Source organism: Paroedura picta, chromosome 7 (assembly GCF_049243985.1).
Source record: "Paroedura picta isolate Pp20150507F chromosome 7, Ppicta_v3.0, whole genome shotgun sequence".
NCBI lineage: Eukaryota > Metazoa > Chordata > Lepidosauria > Squamata > Gekkonidae > Paroedura > Paroedura picta.
In genome coordinates, this window is record NC_135375.1 from 82,192,006 (window position 1) to 82,219,609 (window position 27,604).

Consider the following 27,604-nt stretch of genomic DNA (forward strand, 5'->3'; position numbering starts at 1 on the left):
TATGGTTTACTTTGCTATTTTTGTCAAAGAGGAAGAGAGTAAAATAATTCTTTAAATGGAAACTCAGATCAGATTTGAGTGCTTCGGGATGGTGTCTGCTGCTGCTGTTGAACCTTTCATAGATGATGCTTTAGAATCATGTAGGGAGACATTGATTCACGCAGAAATTAAATCAAGATGTAGACGGAAGTGACATCATACCCAACACTGTGGTTTTTCCAGGGTATTGTTTATTATGTGGATTTTACTGTCATGTTCACTTCTTAGCATCACTGTGTTCTTTTAAAAACTATCCCTTATTTGCTAGCATTAGTAGCAGTTCTTTGTTGATAAAAATAACAGGAATACACACTAACCTGGATGCCAATGTTAAGATTCACCCTCCATGTAAAGCCTTCAAAAGAAAACATTCATGACTTTGGAACTGATGTCATAACTATGCAGCTGGCTTCCACCTTGACTTCTCCCCATAAAATCCCCAGGTGATGCGGTAGAGATCCTGAGCTATGGCCTGACTGCTGTGGTTGAATGGCTGAAAGCAAATAAATTGAAATGAAGCCCAGACAAGATGGAGGTGGTGCTAGCTGGGAAGGCAGATGTCTTAAAGGACCTTGTGTTTCCCCCTTTTGATGGGGCTCAGCAAATACTTACTGACTCAGTTAAGAGCCTTGGGGTTATACTGGATATAGATATAGATATAACTGCTGGAGAAGCAAGTTAATGTGGCTGCAAAAATGCTTTCTCCCTACTTAGTCTAGCCTGCAAGATGGCCCCTTATCATGACTTGGCCAACCTGATGATCTGGATCCATGTCATGGTAACACTGATGCTAGACTGCTGCAATGCACTCTACATGCATCTCCCCTTGAAGTCAATTAAGAGACTCCAGTTAGTTCAAAACACTGAAACTAGATTATTATCCGGAGTGAGGCAGAACATACACACCATTCTGATTCTGCGCTCTCTCCATTGGATGCCCATAAATTATCCAGCTCGATTCAAGGTATAGACTATCACACACAAAGCCTTTCATGGCCTTGGTTTTTTATATCTGCAGGACTGCCTTTCACTCTATGTTCTGCCTTTCCAACTTCATTGATCCCAGCAAGGCCTTCTGCAGATACCATCCTGCAAATGGGCAAAACCGCCCAGACATGCATTCTCTGTGGGAAGCCTCGCCTTATGGAATGGCCTCCCTGATGAGATTAGGAAGATTCTCAGTCTCCTGGCTTCCCACAAGCTCTGCAAAACAGAATTATTCAAGAGAGTTTCTTGCCCAGGTTAACTAGAGCTGTACCATAATGAAATGGTCAGAAAATTGCATTGGTAAAAGGACAATGACTGTGACCTACATCACTGTATTGCAGAAACAGATCAACTTAAGTGCAAAGAGACAAGTCACTCAGCCTTAAACTTGTATTGAAATGGAACATGATGGCTTGTGGCTAACATTCAATGACTGCAGAGAAGAGAGGAGAGAAGAAACCATCTACTCTGAAAAATTAATCTCCTGCGGATGGTGGTGGCAATTTGTCAGATGATCTCACTGGTGATAGAATAGGTTCTGGAAATGAGTGTTCAGTAACCATCAGTGTCTGTCTCCATCGCTAGGAGACATAAACCCTGTCCACGTACTACAGTGAATATTTGTACCATCTGTCTATATGTACATAACACCTGTTTGTAAGAAATGTGTTCACTTTACAGATGTGGAGTTTGAACCAACTATTCAGCTGTACATGCACTGAAGGTGGCATGAGACTTAACGCATGTATAAAGAACAATCAAGTGAGCACTTTGCATGAATTGTATATGTATTCAGTGTGAGTTCTGAACAGGCCTGAAGAATATAAGGAAAAAATAGACCATGGTGTGGATGTTTAAAAATTGATAGGATAGATCAGTACTTACATTTCAATACGAGAGCCCTCTGAACCAAAATGGGGGGATTGGAGTTCTGAAGACTAGCATGGCCATCCCTGGATACATGTTCTACAGGAAGGATAGGGAGAACTTTGGTGTTGATATTTGACTTAGAAGAGGTAAAGAATTACAAGTCCTAGGAGGACCAAAGGCCTCCATGGAATCAGTGTGGGTGGAAATACCAGGCCCAAGAAGTAACTTAGTGCTTGGAGTGCTCTTGACTAGTGTGCTGAGGGTGATCTAAGAGTAGAGGAAGAAGTTAGAGATGCTTCCCCAGCACCTGACCTGCAGTGTCCTTTTCCTTTGTTGCTACTGGTTGTATTTACTTGTGGTCTTGCTGCTGCTTCCAGATTCAGATTTAGTTTATTAGTCGGCCATTGGCCATTTCCAGCAAATTGACTGTACAGTTCAAAAGTCAGTTAAAATTAAGACATCCAAACTGATAAAATCACAGGGAGTTGCTGCTGCTTCCATGTGTGACAAAACAAATGTCTGCCACTGTCTAGGGCAGGGGTAGTCAAACTGCAGCCCTCCAGATGTCCATGGACTACAATTCCCAGGAGCCCCTGCCAGCATTCGCTGGCAGGGGCTCCTGGGAATTGTAGTCCATGGACATCTGGAGGGCCGCAGTTTGACTACTCCTGGTCTAGGTGGAAAGTGGACTTGTGGAATGCTGCCCTTAACTGTACACTTAGACATCATGACACATCTGGACTTGTCCATTGATTTTCATGTCAAAACCAGAGTTCAGGACTGTTCTGCCTATTATTCCCCTCTTTTCCTGGCATATCACTGATGTTTTGCAGTTCCTACCACTGAGGCATCGCAGCCTCACCAGTGTTGGGTTTAAACTGGTGTGGTGTTTCCAAAGCAATATGGCTGTGTGTTTCTGTGTTATATCAGTGTGTCTTTGAGTTTTATTCAAATGGCATTAGGAATGTACCCTTGCTCTCTATGTGTAGGGGACGGCAAAAGCTTAAGTACCATTGAAATGACTGGGACGTACAAGTAATTCAACTTGGGTAGATCATGGCCTGATTACTTTTTAATAAGCTGACTTTATAAAGTTTCAAGAGCTAAATTCTGTGATGTATTTATTATTCACTTTGTCCCTCTGGGCAAAAACATTCAACTGTTTTATTGCTTAAAAATTTAAATACATTCCACTTGCATCATGCTGTGCTTCATTTACTTTCTGATAAGATTCTAAACATCCTTTTCATACCTCAGCTGTGCCAGTGAAAACATTGTTGTTAGGAAAAATGTGATAAATGTATGATTCAAGCAAACCTTCCTCTGTCTTCAACTACTATTCATAACATTCCCCCCCCCCATACTTGAAAATCTGTTATCTGGTGAAACAAGCAGGAGGAAATGAAACCAGTGGTATATGTTTGCTCTGCACAATATCTTTTGAAATGATTTCTGTTCTGAAAAAGTTGTAAGAATACCCTGTATGCCAGCCATCCTAGATTTAATCTTGGCCATAACTGGCAAGAGTAACGGCATCTTAAATCTTAAAGACTGTGCTTCTCCTCTGCTCTGTGCAGCTTAGGCAAGCTGAATCCAGTTGAAGTGCAAAACAGGATGCAGTGAAGTGGGCAAGGGGACAAGATGTTTCAGGACATAGCTAAAAACTTTGTTTTCCTGAGAAAAATTTAAAACTGTCCATGAATACATCCAGGTGATAGATGATGTCACCCTAATTAGACCACACCATCATGGATGGCCCTTTCTCGAATGCCAAGTGTGTATACTGTGCGGATGGGTCAAACAGAATTGTGGAAGGTCCAGAAGAATGGAACATGTAGTGGTGACTTCTAGTACAATGATAGAATCTCATGTCCTACCCCCTAGCTCTCACTCCAGCTTTTGAATTGGCTAAATGAAAGACTCTGAATTTATTCAAAGACTCCAAATCTGCATTTAGAATTGTCCACACACATGGACTCTGATGGAAGGAATAAGGCTTCATCACTGCTACCAGAGAGAAGATTGCCAATGGCCCCTAAGTCATCAGGCTGCTTGAAGCACTTATGGAACCCAAGCAAGTTGCTGTAATCTATTTCAGAGCACATAAAAAAGGTACACATAAGAAATAAAAAGAAAATATAAGAGCTGATCTAACATCCAGGGAAGCAGCAATTCAGACCTCCCTATTGCAGATAAAGCTTCTCTCAATATTTGAATGGCCTAAACCATACACTGAGGAAGAGATTGAAGCTGCAAAGTATACTGGGCTACACAGAATCAAGAGGGATGGTGGATTAATCCAGATGGAAGAGTTGTGGTTCCTTGCTTTTGTCTTTGGAAGATCATTCATGACTTCCACCAGAACACCCATGCAGGTGGCAAAAGTGGCTGATGTGGTAGCAAGAGTTATGATTGTCTCAGCTAGCAAGAGTCTATCTGGAAACTGAAAGGGAGGTGGCCAATGTGCACTTTGACATGCAAAACAAAGCAGGAAAGCTTCACCAGGAACAAGAAACTAGATAGCCCTACCTTTCCAGTATGTAAATATTTTAGCTAAATGGATGGTCAGAAGCCTTTACCTTCAGAACAGCTACAGCTGGGAATGTATCTGGACTTCTATAAACCATAAATTCTGAGAGGTTCTCACTTTGTTGCTCAGGTGGTCCAGAAGATTTCTAGTGCACTGGACACTGATTGGAAGCTACATACCCAAACCCAGAGGAAATTGAGAGAATGACTAGAACCTTGAAAAGGGCCCTGATCAAGTTATGTACTGAGATGCAATCATTATGGGTGCAAGCCTTACTACTTGCACTTACGTGTATTTGGGATCTCCCCAGGGAAAAGTTAGACTTGTCCTCATTTGAGTTGATTTATTGTAGACCCTTTCCTCTGGCATAACAAATGGGGTGAATCACTCTTTAAGTAGGAGACACAATGTTGAAATAACATGTTATTGCCTTGCAGTTTGGTTTGTCTTCTTTTCCCAAGTATGCAGTGGTAAGACAGCCCATCCCACCTGGTGTTTCTGTGCATCAGTAGCAACCTGGAGATTGGGTCTAAATAAAGACTTGGAAGCATGAAACCCTGAAGCCTGATTGTAATGGCCTGGTGCAAGTTCTGCTGATGAGTGAATAGTCAAGGTAGAAGGCAAGGATACCTGATTGCATCACACACGTGTGAAGGGAGCTTCTGTTCCTATTGGAGGCCCAGTCAATGGACCAGGATGAGAAGAAGCTGATGTTGGGATAGCCAAGATACTAGTAGCTGGGGGAGGCCAGAGGAGGAGCCCAGAAGAGAAATGGTAAGCAGAACATCTGGTTCAACTAAGAATGCTTTTCAAGAACCAATGAGTGAATGGACTCAATACTATTCTCTTTTTGATAGTGACATTTAAGATGCTGGCTCATATATTACAATCAACCCTGGGGTAGACATTCTTGGTGTACTGTCAGGAACTAAGAGGTGCGACAGCAGGGAAGTGTGCAATGCCCAAGTAGTTCCTAACTGAGGAAATAGGGAAAGAATATATAAAACATATAGACATCTGGAGTTATGATTTATATCTTATTCTAAATGGAGTTTAGGAGGGAGAGGGAAACTAATTTATTCCCAAACATCAATCTTCCATCCAGGATGGAAGTCAGATGCATCAGGGTATCTCTATCCCTTGTTACCAACTACAGATATCTCAGTAGGCTAGTAAAATATTAGAAGGAATCTTAGCTATTAAAGTCTTCAGATCCTCTGTGCTGCCCAGGGATCAGTGGACCTCCTTTTCCCTACCTTGTTTTCATTCTGCCATTGGTGGGGATCTTACTAATGAGGCCCTCAGAGAGCTATTCAGAGGTCTTGGAATTAGAGAAATTATACACGAACACCTTTTATGAATAGGGAAGTACTACCCTTAATTCCCTTGTGCTCTGACTATGGAAAAAGGAGGTGTATGAATGTAGATCCTTTATCTATCAATCAAGGGAAGTAGGTTGATAGACAATAGTAATGCCATCTTAACTGTTATAAGATTGTGCTTCAGCATTACAGTGTGTACTGATTCAGGCAAGCTAAATTCAGCCAGTGTGGTGTAGTGGTTAAACAATCTGTAGAGCATGGTTTGATTCCCTACTCCACCATGTGCAGACATCTGGGTGACCTTGGGCTAGTCATAGTTCTCTTAGGGTCATTCTCACAGAGTAGTTCTCTTAGAGCTCTCTCAGACTCACAGGGGACTGTCTTGGGGAGAGGAAGGGAAAGGTGTTTGTAAACTGCTTTGGGACTCCTTTAGGCAGTGAAAAGCGGGATATAAAAACAACTCTTCTGTGCAAAACAGGATGTGGTGAAGTAGATAAGGAGACAAGAGGTTCCAGAACATGGCTGATTAAGCAAAAGTGGTCCTTAGAAATAGAGAAGCTGTTTTGCAGAGCTCAAGACTTATATGCCTGGCCAATGGACTTATATAGATAGAAAAGAAGTATAACCTCTGTAATTTGTGAGCATCTGCGCATGGCTAAAAGTTGTTTATTTCATGGTATAAAAAGCCAGTGCTGGTGGGGCTTGGGCGGATTCCCAGGGCTTCTGCTGCCAGGGTCCCCTTTATTGCAATGAAGTCTTGTCTACTTCTGGAATTTCACTGGCTGTGTTCATCACTGGGTGTTGGCATACCTATTTTGGCTTACAGTCATAGTTGCATTAATCTCTGATAGACTCAGGAATAACTTTGCAGTGAATTTACTAATTAACAGGCATGGTTTCCTTGGACAGAGTCTAGATCAAAAGTAATTTCCTCCCCGATACATTGTGGCAATCTAAAAGAAGAATTTTAGATCCCATCACCAGTAGGGGTTTTTCTGGAAGAAGTCACCAGTGCTTTCTTGAGGCAGATTTAAAATATCTTCCTCATTTAGAAGGATTCGAAGTTGAAATAAGCCTATAAACCCCTGTTTATTTGTCTGTTTTACTTAATTTCTACAGGTTAATTATACAATTTAGATTGCTTTAAAGAAAGAAGGCTGCCATGAAGAAGCTCACTGGTTGTCCTGGATCTTTTCTTCTGCTTTTTGAATCATACCAGTCACCAATCACATAACCAAGTGTTAAATGATCTGTCAGCATAACACCAGCATAATATCCTCTTACCCTTAAATTGAGAAACAGCTCTTTCTTCTGGTATAGAGGAGTTCAGATTATCAGGTATGTGTTACAACTCCTAAGCTTTTAAAGCAATGACTTAAGCTCATAGACAGCAAGCCCAACCCAGGTGACTCTTCTTGCCCAGAGCTCCTGTCTGTTTCCTTTTGCCAAGGGAACTTCAGAGTTCACTAAAACATTCCAGGAAAGCAGATACATTGCTTTCAGCATAATTTTTTTTTGGGGGGGGTGTTTTTCTGACATATTGGGGGGGGGCAGTCCCCTGGTCTTTAGAGAAATACTCTCCTCAATCTGCACCTGGTCCCAATTCCTTGTTTTGTTTTTTTTTAATTGCAAGGGGGACTTTTTGCTTAGATACAAAACACAGTGTGTGAGTCTAGACTAGTCACCAGTTTTGTCTCAAAGAGTTCTAATATGGGATACTTTCAGTTAGTTGCCTTATACTCCTTTGTGGGAAGATTGACTACTAATGTGATCAAGTAGATATTTCATTTCAGTCAAAAAATGTCTAGCCCATTGCAGCACACGTTTTCTAAATGGGGCAAAAGTGAACCCATCTGTGTTTTCTGAAAGACTGTTATTGAAACAAAACAAGGGCATGTTTCTCAGTCATCTTGCCAAATGGTATCATAAAAGAACACAATCATCACTTTCTGGCTCATATTGAAAATATAGCTATACAACTATTTGTAACTGGGTCAGCACACCAAAGGATGGCTGCTCTTTGCCTCTTGCTTTGGCAAGTGAACCCGTGTTGTTTAAATGACAAAAATGCAGTCCAACTTGTATCTACTTTAATCTACCCACACACATTCCTCAACTGCAGTAGGTAAGATGGCTGGCCACTCCCAATAATCAGGGGGATAAACTAAAAACAATAATTTGCACCAGCCCTTATTCATCCACATATTTATTTAGAATCCTGTAGATTTAAAGCGTTATGTGTAAGTAGAGTGTAGTTTGATGGCAAGCAGGACTGGGTGTGTTCTGTTTCAGGAGACCACAGAGAAATTGGAAGAAATGTTCTAGCCTTGCAATTGTAAAGGAAGTATACAAACATGGATGCTGAAATATTAGTATAAGATTACGTATTCTAAACATTGCATAGTATAAATTTTATATTAATCAAATGGGAACCCACAAGGCCTTGCAGGAGGCATCTCATTACCCCCTTCCTGCTATTTCCTCTTCCCTTTCCTGAACCCTACCCTACCCTTTTCCTGATCTCCTTCAGGGTGTGCCAGCCTTGAGAGAGACCTGGGTGTAAACTGCACGGAGCTTTTATTCCAACCCCAGATCGATTCAGTCCCTGCCCTCTACACAGAATGCGATTTCCGTTTGGATTTTGGGCGATTTAAATTTTCCTTCTGCAGCAAGAAGGATTGATCCGGAGTGACCCTACCTTTATTGTGCCATATCTGAGACTGCTTTTAATCCTGAATATATTCAGAAAATCGCATTGTTTTGAATCTGGGCTCTCCTCTGTGGTAGGGGACCCGTGATTGGCTACAGGCGGTCATGTGACAAGCCTGCCTCAAAGGAGAAGCCCCTAATTTCTCGCAACTTCTGTTGGCCTTGGATTTTTTTGTGTGCCTTCTTCATTCCCTCCCCTTCAAGAAAAGAAAGAATTTTTTTCCTCCCTCCTCTGACTTCTTGGATCCTCTCCCCCCCTTCAAGAAAACAAAGAAAGAGTCTCCATTTGCTCCCCCCCTCTTCTGAGCCTCCCTAACCACGTGCATAAGACTTTCCTGTTTCAATGGGGAGGGGGGGGGGGAAGAGGAAGACCCGAGTTCAAAGCGATCTGAATTCAACAGGATTGACAATTGAATAAAAAAAGTAGGTGCAGACTCTGCCTTGGAGAGCTCCTGGAATCACAACAAATCTCCCAACTACACAGATCAGTTCCTGCCTAGCTCCTGGTTGGGAAATTCCTGGAGATTTGAGGTGGAGCCTTGAGAAGGTGAGGTTTGGGGTGGGAAATGACCCCATCATGATATAATTTCTCCAAGGCAACTGATCACCTGTAGAGCAATTGCAATACCAGGTGATCTCCAGCCCCCCCTGGAGGAAATGGCCGCTTTGGAGGCCGAAGTCAATGGCATAACCCCTCTGAGGTCTCTCCCCTTCTCAAACCCACTACCTCCAGGCTTCTCCCCCCAAATCTCTAGGAATTTCCTCACCTGGAGTTGGCAAGCCAACCTCCTTCCTACCCAACCGATCTTTATCTGCCATCATGTTTTAACCCTTCCCTCTCACCTCTCCCTGGTTTTACTTTGGTGAATCAGTACAATTTAGCTCACTAGCTAACTTTGCTCAGCCATACTAAGCAAAACCCTTTGGCACAAGATACTAGGCATTGTGTGTAAAGTCCCCTTGTAAGTTCTATACATGCACATTAAGCTATGGTCCTCCAAGGGCCAGTTTGAAATATTTTACCACCCAGGTAAGGTGATACATGCTTGCCTTGGCCCCAGGAGTCGACCTATCACCATCAACATTGTTCATGGGTAGGAGAAAGTCAAGCCCCTGGAGTGCATTCCTCATTGTGTTTTCCCAGACACTTGGGGACAGCCAGTGCTGGGCCTTCCCTTTTAAATGGCCTGTCTTAATGCTTTCTCTAGAGACCCCTTCTTATCAAAGGAGATTTTCAAGTTTTTTTTTTTAAAGAAGTGATATGCTACAAAGGTACCAGCATTATCACAGAAGTGCAGGCAGCACACCACACAGGTTGTTTTTGATCAGGAAAAATGGAGTTAGTGGGAAGGCTTCACAAAACCCTCATCTGAATTGAGACCCTGCCATGCCATTCCTGGTTGTTGAGAGAGTCAGTCCCTCACTGAAACTAGAAAAACATTCTCAAAGAGCTTGAAGATGTCTACTTGGCCTTGGACTGTTCTGGGATTGTGTTCATTGGGCCCAAAGAACAAATACAGACTTCTCTTATAGTGTAGCAGAATTAGGTAAGACGAGCTACCGTATTTGCCGGCGTATAAGACGACTGGGCGTATAAGATGACCCCCCAACATTTCCACTCAAAATATAGAGTTTGTGACATTACATTACAGTACTATGGGCCACTATGGGCAGCTATGTCTATCCCAACTGAAGTGCATCCGGCGTACAGGACGACCCCCCCACTTGGAGGCATATTTTTCAGAGGGAAAAAATAGTCTTATACACCAGCAAATACTGTAGTTTTTTATACCCTGGCTTTCACTGTCCAAATTAGTTCCAAAGTGGCTTACAAACACCTTTCCCCTCCTCTCCCCACAACAGGCACCCTATGAGGTAGGTAGGGCTGAGAAAGTTCTGAAAGAACTGTCACTGCCCCAAGGCTGGTTCTCCAGATTAGAGCTGCTGCTCTTAAGCACTACACCACTCTGGCTTTCAACAAAAGGACTGTTGTGTTAACATGCATGACGCAGCTTCTGTCCTCTGCTCTTATGACCCCCACCTTCCCATAAGGCTCTATCCTAATGCAGCAGTTTATAGCATGCCACAGAAAGGGTTATATACATAAAGTTTGAAGGTTATCACTAAGTTCCAGACTTCCATGTAAACAGATGATTTCATAGACATCTGTTGCTAAACCAATAGTTCAGCTGGCAAAGTATTCTCCCCTTCAACCTGGCTTTCTGAAAAGCAGGTGTCATGTGTCAATAGACAACTGACTTTTGAATGCAGACAGGCATTTAAATGTACTGCCACAAGGCAGCTTTCTGCTCTTACAGTGAGCAGCACTTCCATATTTGTGCAATGTGTAAGCAATCCGGCCACTGTTATGTTGAACGAATGTTTCCCAGTACAAGCAAGGACTCTGAAGGCAGCTAGCAATTTCCTGCTTGGGAGCTCTTGTCTTCTTCCTAAACGGTTGTTACTACCTTCTTAGTTTGTCTTCATGGCCAGGAAACAATAAGGAACACTTATGTACACCTAGGTCTAGATCTTGTAACCCTGTATTTCTAATCCAAAAGAAACAGTCATAAATGGTTGGGGTACTGCAAATTTTGCGGAGCAGCAGTACAGCAAGGATGGTGGGGAGGAAATAGATTTGAGTTGTCTGCAGGCATGAAAACACCTGCACTGTCAGGAAGGAATAAAATGTAGCAACCTGTGAGTTAGCACAGAGTGATGAACAACCGGTTGAAAGATTGGTTCTCTGTTCATGACTGGCAAACAGGAGGGGAGCTGAAATGGTATGGGAGGATTCCTAATAACTTTGCTGGGTCAGTTGAAATGCTACTTGGCTAAATGTTTGAAATATGTCTGATCAATGAAGACCAAATACTTAACGTTCTGGTAATCATCTTTAAGGCCATACGTGGTCTGAGCCCAGTGTGCTTGAGGGACCGCCTACACTCCTCAAAGAGCTCTACTGGCTGGTGGTCCCTGGCCTCAAGGAAGCTCCCTTGACCTCAACCAGGGCCAGAGCCTTCTCCCGCCTGGTGGAACAAGCTCCCAGAGGAGATCAGGGCCCTAACAAAACTAGAACAATTCCACAGGGCCTGCAAAAGGGAGCTCTTCCACCAGGCCTTTGGTCAAGGTTCACCGAAAATAACATCTTCTACTGAGCCTGAGCCTCCCTCTCATAAATGTCAAATGTTCTGAAATGACCAATTACGGGTTCATCAGTATACTGCGGATATGAATCTACTGTTCTCACAGTTTATTATTGTTCTATTGTTATTTATGGTTACCAACTTTTTCTGTAGTGTTCCCGTTCCTCTATGTTTCATGTGAACCACCCTGAGTCTCAGGGGAGGGTGGCAACCTGCCTTCTTGTTTAGCTATCCCAGCTCTCTCCTTGTCTTCTCCAATATCTTCATTTGAAGCTTTGTCTGTGGTGGCTGGCAGTGGTATCATTAAGACAATGCTCCATTGTACAGGGTTGTTCTAGAATCCTGTCTGCAGTGACTCTCTTTTTGTTCTATGGCTCATAAGGAAAATGAATCATGAGCTGAGGCTACATAGCTGACTTCCCTGTTGGGCTTCGCTTGGAGTCCTGAGATCCTATACTTTTAAGGTCTCAGATTAGAAAAGGGGTATTCATCTGCCTGTCATTTCATTTTGGCCTCCCCAGTTGTTTAATTACAATATTTATATCTAGCCTTCATGCCCAGTCATGGCCACCAAGATGGCTGCTGTGTGTATCTTTGATCCTTTTATTCAGTGCTGTATGCTAAAATTGTTCGTTTTGCTACTTGATGTTTTTAGATGAACATCTTCAGTATATTGGGGCTGTTGCTTAACTTTTCTACTGACCTTGACACTGAATTTTCTCCAAAACTGTATTTTTATTTCATTTATTCAAATGATGCAAATGTTCTGGAATAGCGCCCCAAATAAGAACCTGGAAGATGTATTATCTTTGGTTTTATACAAGGTAAAAAAGTAACTAAGAAAGCATTATTTGGTATGATTTCTCTTTACCAGAGTAGGCAAATTGAAATGGAACAGGGAGTGGCTGATGAAGAAAATGGCGAAATGGAAAGAGGGTTAGAGTATGAAGGAGCTGTGCCAAAGGGGAAGGGGGGGGTACACTGATACACCTCTGGCCAGGTCCTGTGCAAAGTCTGGCAATGAGACCTCAGAGTGCCAGGCTTCCCTGGCCCTATCCCCTGTGGTGGTTATTCCTCACAGTGGTTGGGAGACGTTTAGTTTTTAAGACTCCTTGCCCTGTCACAACACTGTCTTGAGGTCTTGGGACAGTTCCCATCTCTCTACCTGCCCTACATGGTAGGGCAGTATTATCAATAGTATTATCAATATGAAGTATTATCAATATGAATTTAATTCTCTCTTATCGTACTTTCACAAACAATCCGAAAACAGGAGAGTAGTAATTTTTACCTGACTTTCTTCAAGGTTATGCCATGATAAGTTATGCTTTTGCCTGAATACCTCCTCCCTTGGATAAAAGGACAGCTTTGCATTACAATTCATTGCTGCCAAGAGCAGAACCAGGAAAAATATCTGCGGGTGGGTGGGCACGTGTCTGAATTTATACAGGCATTAGAAATAGTGTTTTTCACATTATAAATGTTCATTATAAATGAAAATTCCTGTTGGAAGGTACTGGTTGCTCATCACCTGTTAGACCTGCACGGAGAAACCATTTTGCTGTTTCCTATCTCCTTTTATATGTTACTTCCTTTTGCAATGTATAGAAAAAGCAAGAGTGCAGTAGCACCTTGAAGACTAACAAAAATTTGGGACAGGGTACGAACTTTCATAAGTCAGTGATCACTTCTTCAGACTTGCAATTTATAGTAAACATTTTGTCCTGCTATGCCTTTTATTCCTCCCCACCCACCTACCCATACGGGTGTTCTGAACTTCTTTCTTCCTTTTTTGAAAATGAAGCCTTCCGGATATCTGGTAGAAGTCATAGCCCCTGAATAATGAATAAAGCGGATGCATCCACCCACATACAGCGTCTTGTGGTCAGAAGGACTCTCTTGGCACTGAATACTTGCTTCCTGAAATCCCCCCTTCATCTGTCTCAGCCTCCAGGGCTTTAGCAGCTAGGTAGGATGGTGGGGCAATATATTTATCTTATTATAAATATTGTTAATCAGCCATGCTTCTTGGGCAATTAAAAAGTAAACGTCACCTTTAAACTATGGATGTACTTTTTAGTCTGCTGCTTTTCGAACTTGCTACTTTTCAAAGAACGCTTTTTACCTTGGCTTATCTGCAAGTGAACCTCTAAGCCAGTGGTTTCCAAATTGTGAGTCATGTCCCCAGAGTGCATGTGTCACACATCACTTGCAGGTGGGTCCGAAGACTACAAAGGAGAAGAAGGAGGAGGAACAAGAGGAGCACAGATGAAAGAAGCTCAATGCCAGATTTGGTTTTACCTCTGCAGAAAGAGTAAAGATATAGACAATTCCTCTGTAATGCTATATATATTTAAATTTACTGCAAGTGAAAAAAAATATGAACATGTTCAGCATTAACTAACTCTGGATTTATACATTTTATGCAGGGACAGGGAAAGTATCCTGGAGTTACTTTACAACTGACTCCTGAAAAATATGCTCAGTATAGAAGATCCCACTACAGAAGATTTGAGTTTCACTGCCTTCAACCCTTGCCCTGAAATTCTTGTGGCTCACATCTGGGCAGAGGGTGGGGTGTTCATCCCCCATAGTCTTTCCTTTCCTCCAGGGCCTTGAACCAGTCCTTGAGATTTTGGCCTCAGGCAAATCCAAGTGTCTATGGAACCTACCAGCCATGGCTTAAGAAGGGTGAAGAGAAAATATTTTCCTCAGACAGAGGAATTGGGTTATTTCAGACAGAGGATTAGCTTGACCTGGGGATCCCCTGATTTTAGAGCTCCAGGCAACAGAGATCAGTTCCCCAGGAGAAAATGGCTGCTTTGGAGGGTAGACTCCATAGTATTATATTCTACTGAAGTCCCTCCCTGTCCCAAATCCTGTCCACTCCTGACTCCAAAGTCTCTACTCCCTGTCCCAAATCCTGTCCACTCCTGACTCCAAAGTCTCTACCCCCAACCCAGATCTGGGAACCTTATAACCACTTCATACAAAATTTCTTCTCTTTCTGGACTTTTGGATTCACTGTGAAAGTTCAGTGTTTGAAGAGAAGTTATATATAACTTCTCTTCAAACAGTGAACTTTCACACTCGGACTCACCCTCCGAGTGTCACTTCAGGGCTTCACAGCTCCTGATTGGCCCCTCCAAGTTTTTATCATGGACTCGGCCCACCCCTTTCTCCTCCCACCTTTCCTTTACTCTTTTATTTATACCGCTCCGCAGGCCACAACAAGGAAGGATAGCACCTGCTCATTTTTCTGTGGAAAGTTCAAAAGATTTTATTGTCAGGCCTTATAAGACTAGGAAAACAAAATGAATGCAGACAAGTTTTTTTTTTTAAAAAGCTGGCTGGAGCTGTCCTGCTAGGCTGCTGTTTCAGAAATCAATAGAGAGAAGTGCAGCTACACAGAGAGTCACTTACTCAGGATCTGTAGAATCACACCCTTTTGTTGAACTTGCTTGAAGCTTGGGCATTTAGATTTAAGGGAAGACTGTGTTCTGTGCAAACCTGGTGCTTTTATCTTCATAAATAGGTGTCCCAGGCCCCCATTAACATCCCCATGGAAAAGAATAGTCCTGAACACCAGGACCTGAAAAACCACATAGATCTGAATCCTGAACCATTTATGTCCTACCCCAAAATAATCAGTGACAATAAAAAGCCACCCGTAATATGCTCTATTTTGACAAATCACAAATGATTAGAATGAATACATGAACACAACCTCTGCATGCTACATCCTAAACACCTTTATGTACTTCACGGCAGTATTGCCAGTAGAGAAATCTTCCCCTGCATTTAATAATTAACACAAAAGATACTATAACTACAGCACAAACATGGGTATCAGTAGGCCAAGATAACCCATGACTTGTACTGTGGTTACAAATTAAGACTTCTGTAGTGTCAACCTAAGCAAGCCTTCAGTGAGTTTAGAAGGATGTTGGTTGGTTTGGGGTTACACTGTTCTGTGTGTTTTGTGCTGCTAACTTGGTGACTAGTCAATTTTGCTTATTGGACGCCTCCATACAGCAGCCCTCCCCACTGCGGAAGTGACAAGTCATTCCCTCCCCAGGAGTATGAAATGCTATGTAGAAAATAGTAGAACTCCATTTTATGCATGAATTTTCTCCTCACATGTACTTGCCTTTTCTGCCAATTCAGGACTGATGAGTTCCAAGTCTATTTTTCCTGCCTAACATCACAGTTCAATATACTTTTCATACAGCATGGTGTAATGCTTAGAGGAGAGGCAGTTTCTAACCTAGTAAACTGGGTTTAGTTTCCCACTCCTCCACATGCAGCCAGCTGGGCTACCTTCGGCTCGTGAAAGGCCTGATGGTGCTGCTCTCACGGATCAGTTCTGTCTGAACTGCCTCAGTCTCACCTACAACACAGGGTGCCTGTTGTGGGAAGAGGAAGGAAAGGCAATTGTAAACTGCTTTGAGACTCCTTCTTTTAGAGAAAAGCAGGGTATAAAAACCAACTCATCTTTTTGATTTTGGAGCTTTCAGCATTCTGCAGGGCCTGCAAAATGGAGCTCTTCTGCTGGGTTTATGGTTGAAGTAGATCAATGCCTCCCCCCCTGGGTATTTGTAGTACATCGTCGACCTCCTTCCTCAACCCCCCTGTAGTAAGGGATGGGTGAGGATTTTTTCCCGCCATGTTGGAATTTTTTTGTCTTCGAATGGGTTTTTAAATGGGGGTTTTATAAGACTTTGTAACCCACCACAAGCCGATTTGTAAGTGGTGGGGAATAATAATAATAATAACAACAACAACAACAACAACAATAATAATAATAACAATAATAGATGTCATTTGTGGCACCTGGTTGTTTCCCATGGTGTTAAAATCAGTCCTGTTTCTTCAACAGGAAATCTAAATGTTTTTCTCAGGTTCAGCTTTTAATTAAATAATAATGGGTGGTCAGATCCTTTGTTGAAAATAAAGAACAGGCCGTGCCACAGGGCAGGACTCCAGTAAGCAGTCAGTTGAAGAAAAATAAATATCACTATTAAATATGGTGAAAAAAATACCATGTGTGACAAACCGGATACAATCTTGCAGTTCAGAGGAAGAGTAAATATCTCTGGCTGGAAGGATGATGGGAGGTGATTTTCTCATTTCTCAAACCTTACCGAAGAAGTATTTATGCCTCTTTGGTTTTCGAGTTTGTCAGGAAGTTTTCAGGCAACAACAGCATGCCCTTCCGTTCGTAGTCCTTTAAAAGCTCTTTCCGAGGTGAGTCATCGGAACTCTGTGGTTTGTGTATCCTGAATGAAGAAAAGACCCTGTGTGATTGTTGGACACTGGAAGCAGCTTAGAGTTACAGAGTCCACTGTTTAAAAAAAACAAAATAAGGAAATTGATTATAGCTTGGTTATAAGGTAGGGAATTTCTTCAGATCGTCCCCCCTCTCTCATTCAAGTAACTTTTGTTACCTTTCAGAATTTATACTCTGCTTCCTAATTTTCATTTGTTCCCCAATGCCACTATGCTAAGAACAGTGAGACTATTCAAATCACGCTATTGATTTAGTACACCATGATCTTGTCTTTCACAAGTACTGGAGGTCTTTCATTGTACACGATGGGTGCAAGTATGCTGAACTAGATAGGGTGAAGGGAAAGATGTCTGTTTAATAAACGTGTTATTTACCAGGGGATGTTATTTACCTCCATGCATGGAAAGTTACACACATTAAGTCTCTGTTAAAGTGACAATTCCCCCTCCCCCAAGAGTCAGCATGGTGTAGTGGTTAAGAGTGGCAGTCTCTAATCTGGAGAACTGGGCTTGATTCTCCACTCCTCACATGCAACCAGCTGGGTGACCTTGGACTAGTCACAGTTCTTTCAGAGCTCTCTCAGCCCCACCTACCCCACAGGGTGTTTGTAGTGAGGAGAGGAAGGGAAAGTGACTGGGAGTCCTTTGGGTAGTGAAAGGCAGAGTATAAAAAACAACTCTTCTTCTATTGTTAATTGTACCACAGACACCTGCTATGGAGTAATAACATGTTTTCATGTTGCTGCAATTCTTGTTCAACTTTGATAGGAGGATATCAAGAGAGAAGGTCTTCCTGCTTTGTCCACAATAACTCACTTTCTTTCAAGCCTAATGGTTTAGGATCGTCTGTTCCTTGTGTGTGATAACTGCTCTTGGACCCTAGGGCTGCTTCACCACCTCTTTTAACCTCTTTTGCACTTCCCTTTTACTGTTACTATCTCACTGGCCTTTTATTGAGTTCACTTTTCTTTTATTAGTCCTCATAGCAGGAAGTGTTTTGTTTATTTGAATTAATTAAATATCCTTGTGAATTTCTCAGGAATCTTACTAATGTTGTAACAATAGAATATGAACCAAATGATAAATTGCAATAGTGTTATCTGCTATATTTGAGCTTACAACCATGGTAGAAAATAACTGTTGGGAATCCAATTGTATCTTTCAGGTTGCTAAAGAACCCTTTGAATGGCTATGTAGGAGGAAGGGAGTAGGAAAAGAGCACTAAATTTTTGCCATCCTTATTTATGAGTTTACTCAGAATGCCTATAAAATAATGACTTGGGGAAAGAAAAGTAACATTCTTAAGAATACTTTGTTTAAATGATAAAATGGAAATCTTGTTTGGAGGCCAGTAACTGAATAAGACAACAGGGAGTGGATGATATAGATTTTGTCATGTTTTATTTTTTATAATTTTAAAATTCTTTAAAAGTGATTATGTTGAATGTTGCACTTAATCCCTGTTATTTGCTTAATGTTTATTTGCTTAACATTAGAAAAAAGGCATCTTGGTCTGCCATATGGAGTCAGTCTTCAAAGTGCACCTAGCAATAGCAAGTCACCACGGTTGTGACCCAAATGGCCTATAGGTGTATATGCCTTGACTATAGGAGCATCCCCATTTGACATCTCTGAAGCCTAATGGTTCTTGTGCTTGGGGCAATTATTATTGGGACCATTCTGCCAGGTATATGCCAGGGTCCAAGATCTGGTAAAACACCTTCTGCAGGGGTGCAGATTTTTAGAAAGAAACAGATGTGGGTTCAAAGTTAAGAAATACTAAAGAAAATAATAATAGCAAAGGAAATTAGCAAATTGTATACAGCATTTAAATTACACACACTTGTGCACACATTGAAGAAATATACTGCTACTCAATCCCTAAGCAAATATTACTATTCTAAAGAGAAATGTAGGAGGGGAGAGAAATAATAAAACTATGTTTGCAATTAAAGTCCGGTAAGGTTAATTGGAAGGGGATAACAGAGTAGTGAAAAGTGGAGTCTAAAATCCCCAGTTCTCCTTCTAATTCTAAACGGGAAGATTATTAGTGTATGTAGAGGTCCCTTTGTTAGGTAACCGCAGCAGACGCTGACTCATTTTTCCACTGTCTGGTTATACATTTCTTCATACAGGAGCTGAAAAGATATGAATTTGGTTGTCAAAAACACCTGTGTGTACAGATCTGATTTTGTTGTCGGTAAAGAGTGCCAGACAACTGGGGTGGGGCTAAGTTCATGAATCATGAATGCCTAGTACTTAATAATTGTTTATTTATTACAGCTCTGTCCTAGAAAGCCCAAATTGGACTTCCCCCTCCCCACACAATTCCTTGCCTGAATAGCTCCCCTGAAGCTGCTCTTATGGGGAAAAAAATACAGGAATCCATTTGAGAAAAATACCTCGGACTGTGGAAAGCTGCTGCCAGTTAAGAGTAGACAATAACTGACCTCGATAGACCTGTAGTCTGCCTCAGGATCCAACAGATGTGTTTATGTGCCTTGGCTAGAAGCAGTCTTTGTTACCTCATAGGTATGGAACTCTCAGAAGAATGAAACAATTGATTTCCCCCAACTTTCTCTCTGCTGCAAAATATCAGGGACAACATAAATGAAACACTTTCAGCTTCTAAAATTTCATAGTACATAAAAATAAGGTAAATCACAAGGTGGGGCAATGTCAGCAAATGTACATTATATTGCTGTTCACTGTATTTATCAAGAGTGACACCTAGCGGGGAAATCACATACAGAGCATAGCAGTGTGTTTTGGATAATGCCATTTTGGGGTCTCCCTTCCCACTTCTTTTACAATAGTGTTTTCCTATCAGTCAGTGTGGGACTGGCCACAACATATTTTCCACTGGAAAATTTTATAGTAAAACAAGCCATACTGAGACTATGTAGGATCAGAGCACATACTTATTGCTTAAGAAGAAGAGCTGGTTTTTAGTACCCCAATCTTACTACCCAATGGAATCTCAAAGCAGCTTAAAATTACCTGCCCCTCCCCTCTACACAACAGGACAGGTGGGGCGGAGAGTACTCTGAGAGAACTATGACTAGCCCAAGGTCACCCATCTAGCTGCATGTGGAAGAGGAGTGGGGGATCCAACCTGGTTCTCCAGATTAGAGGCTGCCACTCTTAGCCACTATATCAAGCTTCACCATAGGTCTAGAACCAGCATGTTTCCCATGATCACAAAAACACAGGATCAGAATGCATTCGATGATCATCACATTCAAGCCTGGAATTAAAAACAGGATCCTTATAGAATCGCATAAGCCAAACCACAGCAGCAAGTCTGAATGAATTAGACCACAGCTAAAGAGTTCACAGATCACCTAATTTTTTATTAGGGCCTGCCAACAAAAGACAGCCTATTGAACAGGGTTTTTTTTTTTAAATGTTTTTGATATATATATAATTTTTAACATGAGGTTTAGTAAATTGTAAACATTTTCTCTTACTTTGTGATCATGTTCAGAAATCTTCTCAGTTATTCCCTCCATTCCAGTCCCATTTCAGGCCTGGTGAATGACCTGCACTGAGAGATGGACTAGAAGAGTGTGACCCTGTTAACTATCCCAGGTTACTCTGTGGCTTTTGATACCATCAATAATGGTATTCTTCTGGAATGCCTTTGAGCATTGGGCCTGGTGGGCACCCATTTATGATGGCTTCAGTACTATTTAGTAGGTAGGATTCAGTGTGTGGTGCTGGGGGCTCCTACAGATTCCTGGAAGGTTCCATCTTGTCCCCTTTTCTTGTCCTTGTTTCAACATCTACTTGAGGCTGCTGGGTGAGATCTTTGGAGATTTGGGCTGAGCTGCCACCAATATACAGATTGATATGTCTATCTCACACTTCTGGAAGATCTTAGGGACACCGTGGAAACAATCCTAACAAATGGGGGCTCTAGTGGTGGAGGTAAGGTCTGGCCAGAAAACTGGGAAGTCCCCTGTTTTGGAGGGATAGCACTCTGCCTACAGAAGCAAGATTGTAACTTGGGAGTTCTGCTGGATCCAGTCTTCCAGTTGGATAAATAGGTGGCAGTGGCTTGGTTGGTGAGCCAACTGCAGTCATCCTTGGCCATGAAATATCTTTCTGTCATGGTAAATGCCCTAATGACATCTAGATGAAATTACTGCAAAGCATTGTACATAGGGCTGCATTTGAAGACTGTCCAGAAGCAAAGTTGGCGGAGCTGAAACCACTTGAATCTTTATCTAAGGATTTCCCAGGAGGTAAAAGGAGCCTAGGAGCTGAGGTGGCTAATAACCATGGACATGCTAATAGCCAAGGAATGATAAAGGCCCCAGAAACCAGGTGGTAATCTAGTCCTGAGGCAAAATCCATAGTGGAAAATGAGACCATTTCTGCATGAGTAATTTGTCCCTGGACAACCTCTAGTCATTGGCAGGTTTGAGTGCTGCTTCCTCATGACATTGGCAGCAACCCAAGGATGTCCAGGGGCTGCTGGCAGTTTTGGCTAGATTTGGCTTCCAATGATGCAAATCGACCAAACTGGATTTACCACTTCTTATCATGCTTTGCATTGGGGAGCAACCGGGGACAATCCTGTGTGGAGGGAGAAATGCACAACAGTCTCGCTAGCATTGTTCTACTCTTGCACCCCCTCCCCTATCAAATTCTGCTCATGGGTAGCATGGGTAACATTTGTGTGTTAAAAATGTCATGGTTCACATTGTTGTGGGACCACAAAGCTACATTCCCCAAGTTAAAATAAAATGTTCTGTTCATTGTCCTCATCTGTTTTGGGATTGGGCAACCAGGAAACAAACCTCTTTTGTGTTTTCTGGCATTTGGGTATTAACGGGGAAAGAGGGGGCATGTGATGAAGAAGCCCTCTCCCGATCAGCTAGGCATCCATGCTCCTCATATTTAAGCCTTACTGTTTACACAAAAGACTCATTGAATTCCAGTTACCATGGCCAGCTTCTCAAAAATCTACCCAAACGTAAATAGAGACCAAAACACCAAGAATCCCAAAAAGCGGGTGGGGAATCTTTATTGTTGTGGCATTTCCCCATAGCAATGCTGAAGGGTTTATTTTTAAAAATGCTCTTGTATTGTGGCATCACCACACAGCAACATGGAAGTGCCGTTTTTTACAAAGAATTTATTTCAGGGCTCAGGAGGGAGAACGTTTGAGTCCCTGAAACAGCCTCTGTGCTGGGATTTGTGGCTTGTGGTGATTGACAAGCCGAGCAAGGGGAGAAGCTTGCCTTGTTTTCTCTTACAGCCTCATCAGGAGGCAAAAAGCCATGATGAGGTGGAGAGAAAAACGCAAGAGGAGTCTCCCGTCAGAAATCTTGCAAACACATGGCTTCCAGCCATGCATTTGTCAGCAGGAGGCAGCATGAATTTAACGCCTCCATGCAGAAACAGTATGTGAGAGCTCCCCCCCCCCAACTGCTTTCTGTATGTACAAATAAAAGCCTCAGTAGGGATTAAGCTTGAACTTGTATAGAATAAAAACAAATACCTTTTTTTCCTTGGATATCACTGTATAATAATTTTAACTTATGATTAAATGCCACAATAAATTCTACAGATTGTCTGAACCCAAGAGGAGATCAGTAGTTAATTTTACTAGGGGGTGCAAGCACCTAAGGTCTGACACTGAATAACAAGAGTACTTAATAACAGGAGTCTAGAGATAAGTATAATTCTGGAAAAACACCAGACTCCCAGTGGCATCTTTTATTAGTCAGTGGCTTTGTTTTCCTGAAATTTTAAACACACACTTGGCGTTTGGGGAAAGTCCCTAGATTACTAGTTCATAGGGACTTCCCAGTCTCCTGAGAAGCAAGAGGTTACTGTTGGCAGCTTTTCAGTATCTGTGGCTCATAATCATTTTGTTAATCTATTTAGGAATGATGTATTGTATGGATGATGTCCACAATCAACTTTTTAATTTGAGTAAGAGTGAATGATTCAGGCTAATTTCCGGTGTTTATCAAGTCTGCACATTAGCTGTGGTGCTTGGAAATGTTTTAGAAGTCTATTTTTATCACTGCTGGAGGAAGCAGTTCCTTAATATCCTATTTCCCACTGGTAAAGCCTACAGGTACCATAGTGGAATATGCCACATACGAAGCATATAATCAAATAAAAGGCCTAATAATTTAAGAGAAGATTGAACACCAAATACAGATTTTAGAAATGGAAATAATTTGTCAAGTGCTTTGTTCCAAGTTGGAAAATGCTGTTATGTTTGAAAAATGGAGCTGCAAGGGATCAGACTAGAGCAGTACTTTGCCCTTGTGGAAGGTGCTTGGTCCTGTGGCAAGAGACAGGGCGCTGAGTGCTGAGTGCCGCTAGCTGGAGTTGGGTGGGTGTCATGTGCCGTCAAGGTGCAGCATCAGTATATGGCAAGCCCAACAAAGGGCTTTCAAGGGAAATGAGAATCAGGGTTGGTTTTCCCTTGCCATCCTCTGCAGAGTCTTCCTTGGTGGCCTCCCTTCCAAGCACTGACCTGCTGAACTTCCAAGCTCTGAAGAGATCCAGCTATACTATGCTGATCGCTCTTCCTCGTAGAAGTTACTGCTACTAAAAATAACACTTTCAGGGAAAGAAATTTAAGAGAAGCTTAGGAAATTTAACGCTAAAATTAATACTTAAGAAATTTAAACAAAGCTTCACTAAGGAATAAAAAAGGTGCTTGGTCAAGGCCTGTTGAAACAACTTGAAGATGATAAATAATAAGGCCAAGGTGGATGGTACAAGTAAAAAAAAAATTTTTTTTACTCAGTTATATGTTTCACCAACAGGCTTATTCAAGGGTATCTGTAATCTATAATATGCAGATACCTTACTGAATTCTCATAAAGACCAATGTTATTTTGTTACATTATGTAAATATAGAAATTATTATTATTATTTTTATTTTTAGATTTATTTCCCGCCTCTCCCGACAGGCTCGAGGCGGGTCACAACAACTAACCCCATTAAAATTTCCATTAAAACATCAATCTACTAACATGACGGCTAAAAATCCCATCCCTCCCCCAATTATCAAAGAGGTGAAGAGGAAAGAATAGGGGAGTAGCGTACACTCCAACTCCTGGGGGGGGGGAGCGATGTCCCTGATTCGCTGACCCCAGCCTCAACCATAGACCTGGTGGAAGAGCTCTGTTTTACAGGCTCTGCGGAAAGCTGACAAATCCCGCAGGGGATTTGTAAATCAGTAAATAAAATTACACTATATATAGTAAAACATCAAGCACGTACAAAACTACTAGAGCTTATTTTATTTTTATGATTGTATGAAGGAAAACAAGGGAAAGAGAAAAAATCCCCTGTCCATGAGAGATAACATAAGCTGTCTAGCACCTGACAGATTTTAGCTCAATTTTAAAAGATTATTTTTTGGGGTTTTTTTTTGGCAAGCTGGACGTATAATACTGGCTGGGAGCAACAGGAAAGCAAGTGGCTGGTCAAGCAATGAGGGTAGAGACAGGCAGAATGAGAAAGAGAAAGATTTTTAACATCACATCCTAAGGGAATTTAGTTAACCAAAAATGAAAAAGCAAAGAGAGGCATACTAGAAAGACAGCCTGACAGTTCTGTGGGGAGGAGAAGATAAAGATCCACAGGAAAACTGAGGCTAGCAGACACTCCTTCCAAGCTAGATACAGGAAGATCAGCCCACTTGCTGCTGATGAGTAGGAGGGTACCTAAAAGTTGCGAATGTTACAGAAAGTCTCCCTATCCGCAAACAAACATCATGCAAAATCAAGCAGAAAAGCCAGTAGGATTTAACTCAGGTTACTTAAACATCTCCGTGTTTGAGACACACAGCTACGGAGTCTGAGGTCTTGCTATGATGACAGGCCTCTGAAAAGGTATGGATGTGGGAGTAGCTGAAGTACTAGAAGTATAATTAGTATAATCTCCAGCTATGGAGAAGCCTGGGTAAAGCAAAAGCAATGAAACCAGCAGTTGTCCAGAAAAACCGGGCCTTCAGTGATTGCCTTTGAACTGAATTCTGGCCTCACAAACTAATTGTAGACTCTTTGCCCACAATAATAGAAAATCTAATTTGAACATGGACGACTAGTACCAGAGCTTACAATGAACTTTGCTGCCACATACACCCAGACAACATTAACTATACTATCTCAGGCACATTCATTTGTTCATCTTCTAATGCTGGATATGCCATGAAATGTCAACAATGCCATTCAGACCTCTACACAGGGCAAACAGGTCAAACCCTACGCCAAAGGATAAATGAACACAAATCTGACATCAAGAATCACAAAACTAAGAAACCTGTAGAGAACACTTCAACCTTCCAGACCCCTCACTGGGAACCTCAAAGATTTGTTGTTGTTGTTGTTGTTGTTGTTGTTGTTGTTGGTGGTGGTGGTGGTGGTGGTGGTGGTGGTGGTGGTATTAAATGTATTTACCACTGCTCCTGGCAAGCCCGTGGGTTACACAGTAAAATCCCCCAGGAAAAACTCAAATATCCCCATTAAAGCTGTACATAACCCGGCGGCAAAATATCTCCCACCCCCACATATAGATTGTCTCTTGGTGCACCAAAGGAGTTACCATGCCAGCGATCCGCCAGAGGGGATAGTCTGGCCTGGTGTACTCTCTTCTAGAGGCCCTTTAGGATCTTCCATGCCCTGGCCTCATTCATAAACCTGGCAGAAGAGTTCCATCTTGCAATCCCTGTGAAACGTTAAAACTCCTGCAGGGCCCTCAGCTCTTCCGGGAGCTCATTCCACCAGGTTGGGGCCAGGACTGAAAAGACCCTCGTCGAGGCTGGGCAAACTTCCTTGGGGCCAGCGATCACCAGCAAATTACTACCTGCCAAACTACCTGCAGGGGGTACGGGGCAACAGGCGGTCCCTCAGGTATGAGGGTCCCAGACTGCGAAGGGCCTTAATGGTCAAAACCCAGACTTTGAACTTGATCTGGGCTACAACTGGCAATCAATGCAGCTGCCTCAGTACTGGCTGTATATGGCCCCTCCAAGGTGTTCCTGTGAGGACTCTAGCAGCCTACGTGGGTAGGCCCACATACAGTGAGTTATAGAAGTAGCTGTTTTATTCCAAAGGGATTTCAGAAACAGACAAGAATGAGAGACTGCTGAGTTACAAGTTATTATAACACTCAGGACAATGGAATCTCCAGGGTTTAACAGATATATCAGTTTCTTCTCTCACTACACTTGCATCTGTTTGGAATATATCCAATATAAATCAATATATTTCCATAACACAGGGGGCCTCATTCAATGATAAGTTCTCTTGTACACACTCCATTGAAATGAATGGACTTTGTGTTGAAATATAGCACCAAAGGGCAGTGATGCTCAAATAACAATCTCCCTTTGTTGAGGGCTGTCCTGGTCAGGTCAGTGCTATAGAATCTAGCAGAGCAATCCTACTTTAAATCAGAATGCTAGAGATGAAACAGTGCCCCCCCTGCTTTTGGGGAATGTCCTTGTAACACCATGCTCTCCATCTGGGTTGCATCACAAGGTAACCTCCTTTGATCCAGCTCAGTGGAGGAAGGGCAGGGTGGAACATCATTAATTAGTGGACAGAAAAAACCCTATGTTAATGGTGCTCACCACATTATACTTTTGTGATATTATTGGCAGTGAGTCACTGACAGTAGCAAGTGAAGCTACCCCTGTTTTCTGTGGTCTGCATCATGTTGACAATGTGACCTTGTGGATTGGCTGGCAAAATTATTACTGCATTGCTGCTGTTCAAACAATGTGAATTTTTGAAAAGAAGCACTAGGTGGTGCTAATAAGCCTTTCACAAATGTTCCAAATGGTTTGAAGCAGGAGATTATTCATGATTTATTTTACAAATTTTACTCAATTTGAAGCTTGCATCTGTCTTTCCGCTAATTATTTAATTATGATTTTCTTCAGTGAAGAATGCAAAAAGTTATATGTATGTTAAAGCTGTTATAATTTTGCTTTCCTGACACCGCACGGCTTTCAGTGTTTTTCATTCTGCAAATCAGGCACCTAATTTGCCCTTGTCTTCTGTAGAAGTAATAAGCATAATCTACTCCTGGCTCTCAAAGCAATTTCCAAAGACAGGATTATGTTCTAGAAGATTTTTGAAAGTATATGTGGATTACAACTGTTGGTTGAGATTATGACAATGGAATAAAAAAGGCAGTAGAACAGATAACAGAATAATAGAATGCGGTTTCTATCGGGGTAGGAGCTTTCTTTTAACTATGATCTCTGAGTTTTGCCCCTCTAAAAGGAGTTGTTCTATATTACACATCATCTGTGCACACTCTGAGCTAGAAGCTGTGTCTCTTGATTCCAGAAGAGACTGTGGGGATGTATGGAGATACCACCCCAAGATGGCTGCACTGAGAGGGGCGGTTATAGAAATTGAATTAATAAATAAACAAGCCAAAATATTTCCTCATTTTAATTCTCGCCTTGTAGGAAAAAAAGACAGATACTCGCTATGAAGAGTTGTTTTTTATACCTTGCTTTTCTCTACCAGAAGGAGTTGCAAAGCAGCTTACAATCACCTTCCTTTCCTCTCCCTACAACAGGCACTCTGTGAGGCAGGTGGGACTGAGAGAGCCCTGATGTTACTGCTCTGTGAGAAAATCACTATCAGAACTGTGACAAGCCCAAGGTCACCCAGCTGTCTGCATGTGGAGGAGCGGCGAATCAAACCCGATTTGTC

At 42.0% G+C, this 27,604-nt stretch overlaps 1 protein-coding gene and 1 long non-coding RNA gene across 4 annotated transcripts in view; one reads left to right on the forward strand and one right to left on the reverse strand.

Moving 5' to 3' along the window:
* The window catches only part of LOC143841200 (uncharacterized), a 101,707-nt gene that overhangs the window by 51,350 nt on the left and 22,753 nt on the right, over positions 1–27,604 (forward strand). The gene's annotated exons all lie outside the window — the stretch shown is intronic.
* Positions 231–19,386, reverse strand: LOC143841201 (uncharacterized). 3 transcript variants are annotated; one of them, XR_013232625.1, is made up of 5 exons: positions 19,295–19,386; positions 16,748–16,882; positions 13,729–13,831; positions 1,912–1,992; positions 231–532 (listed from the first exon to the last, which is right to left on the reverse strand). It is a non-coding gene; the product is annotated as an uncharacterized LOC143841201 (long non-coding RNA). The 3 variants fall into 3 exon arrangements; XR_013232626.1 differs by lacking the exon at positions 13,729–13,831; XR_013232624.1 differs by lacking the exons at positions 231–532; positions 1,912–1,992; positions 13,729–13,831 and having other exon boundaries at positions 16,401–16,882.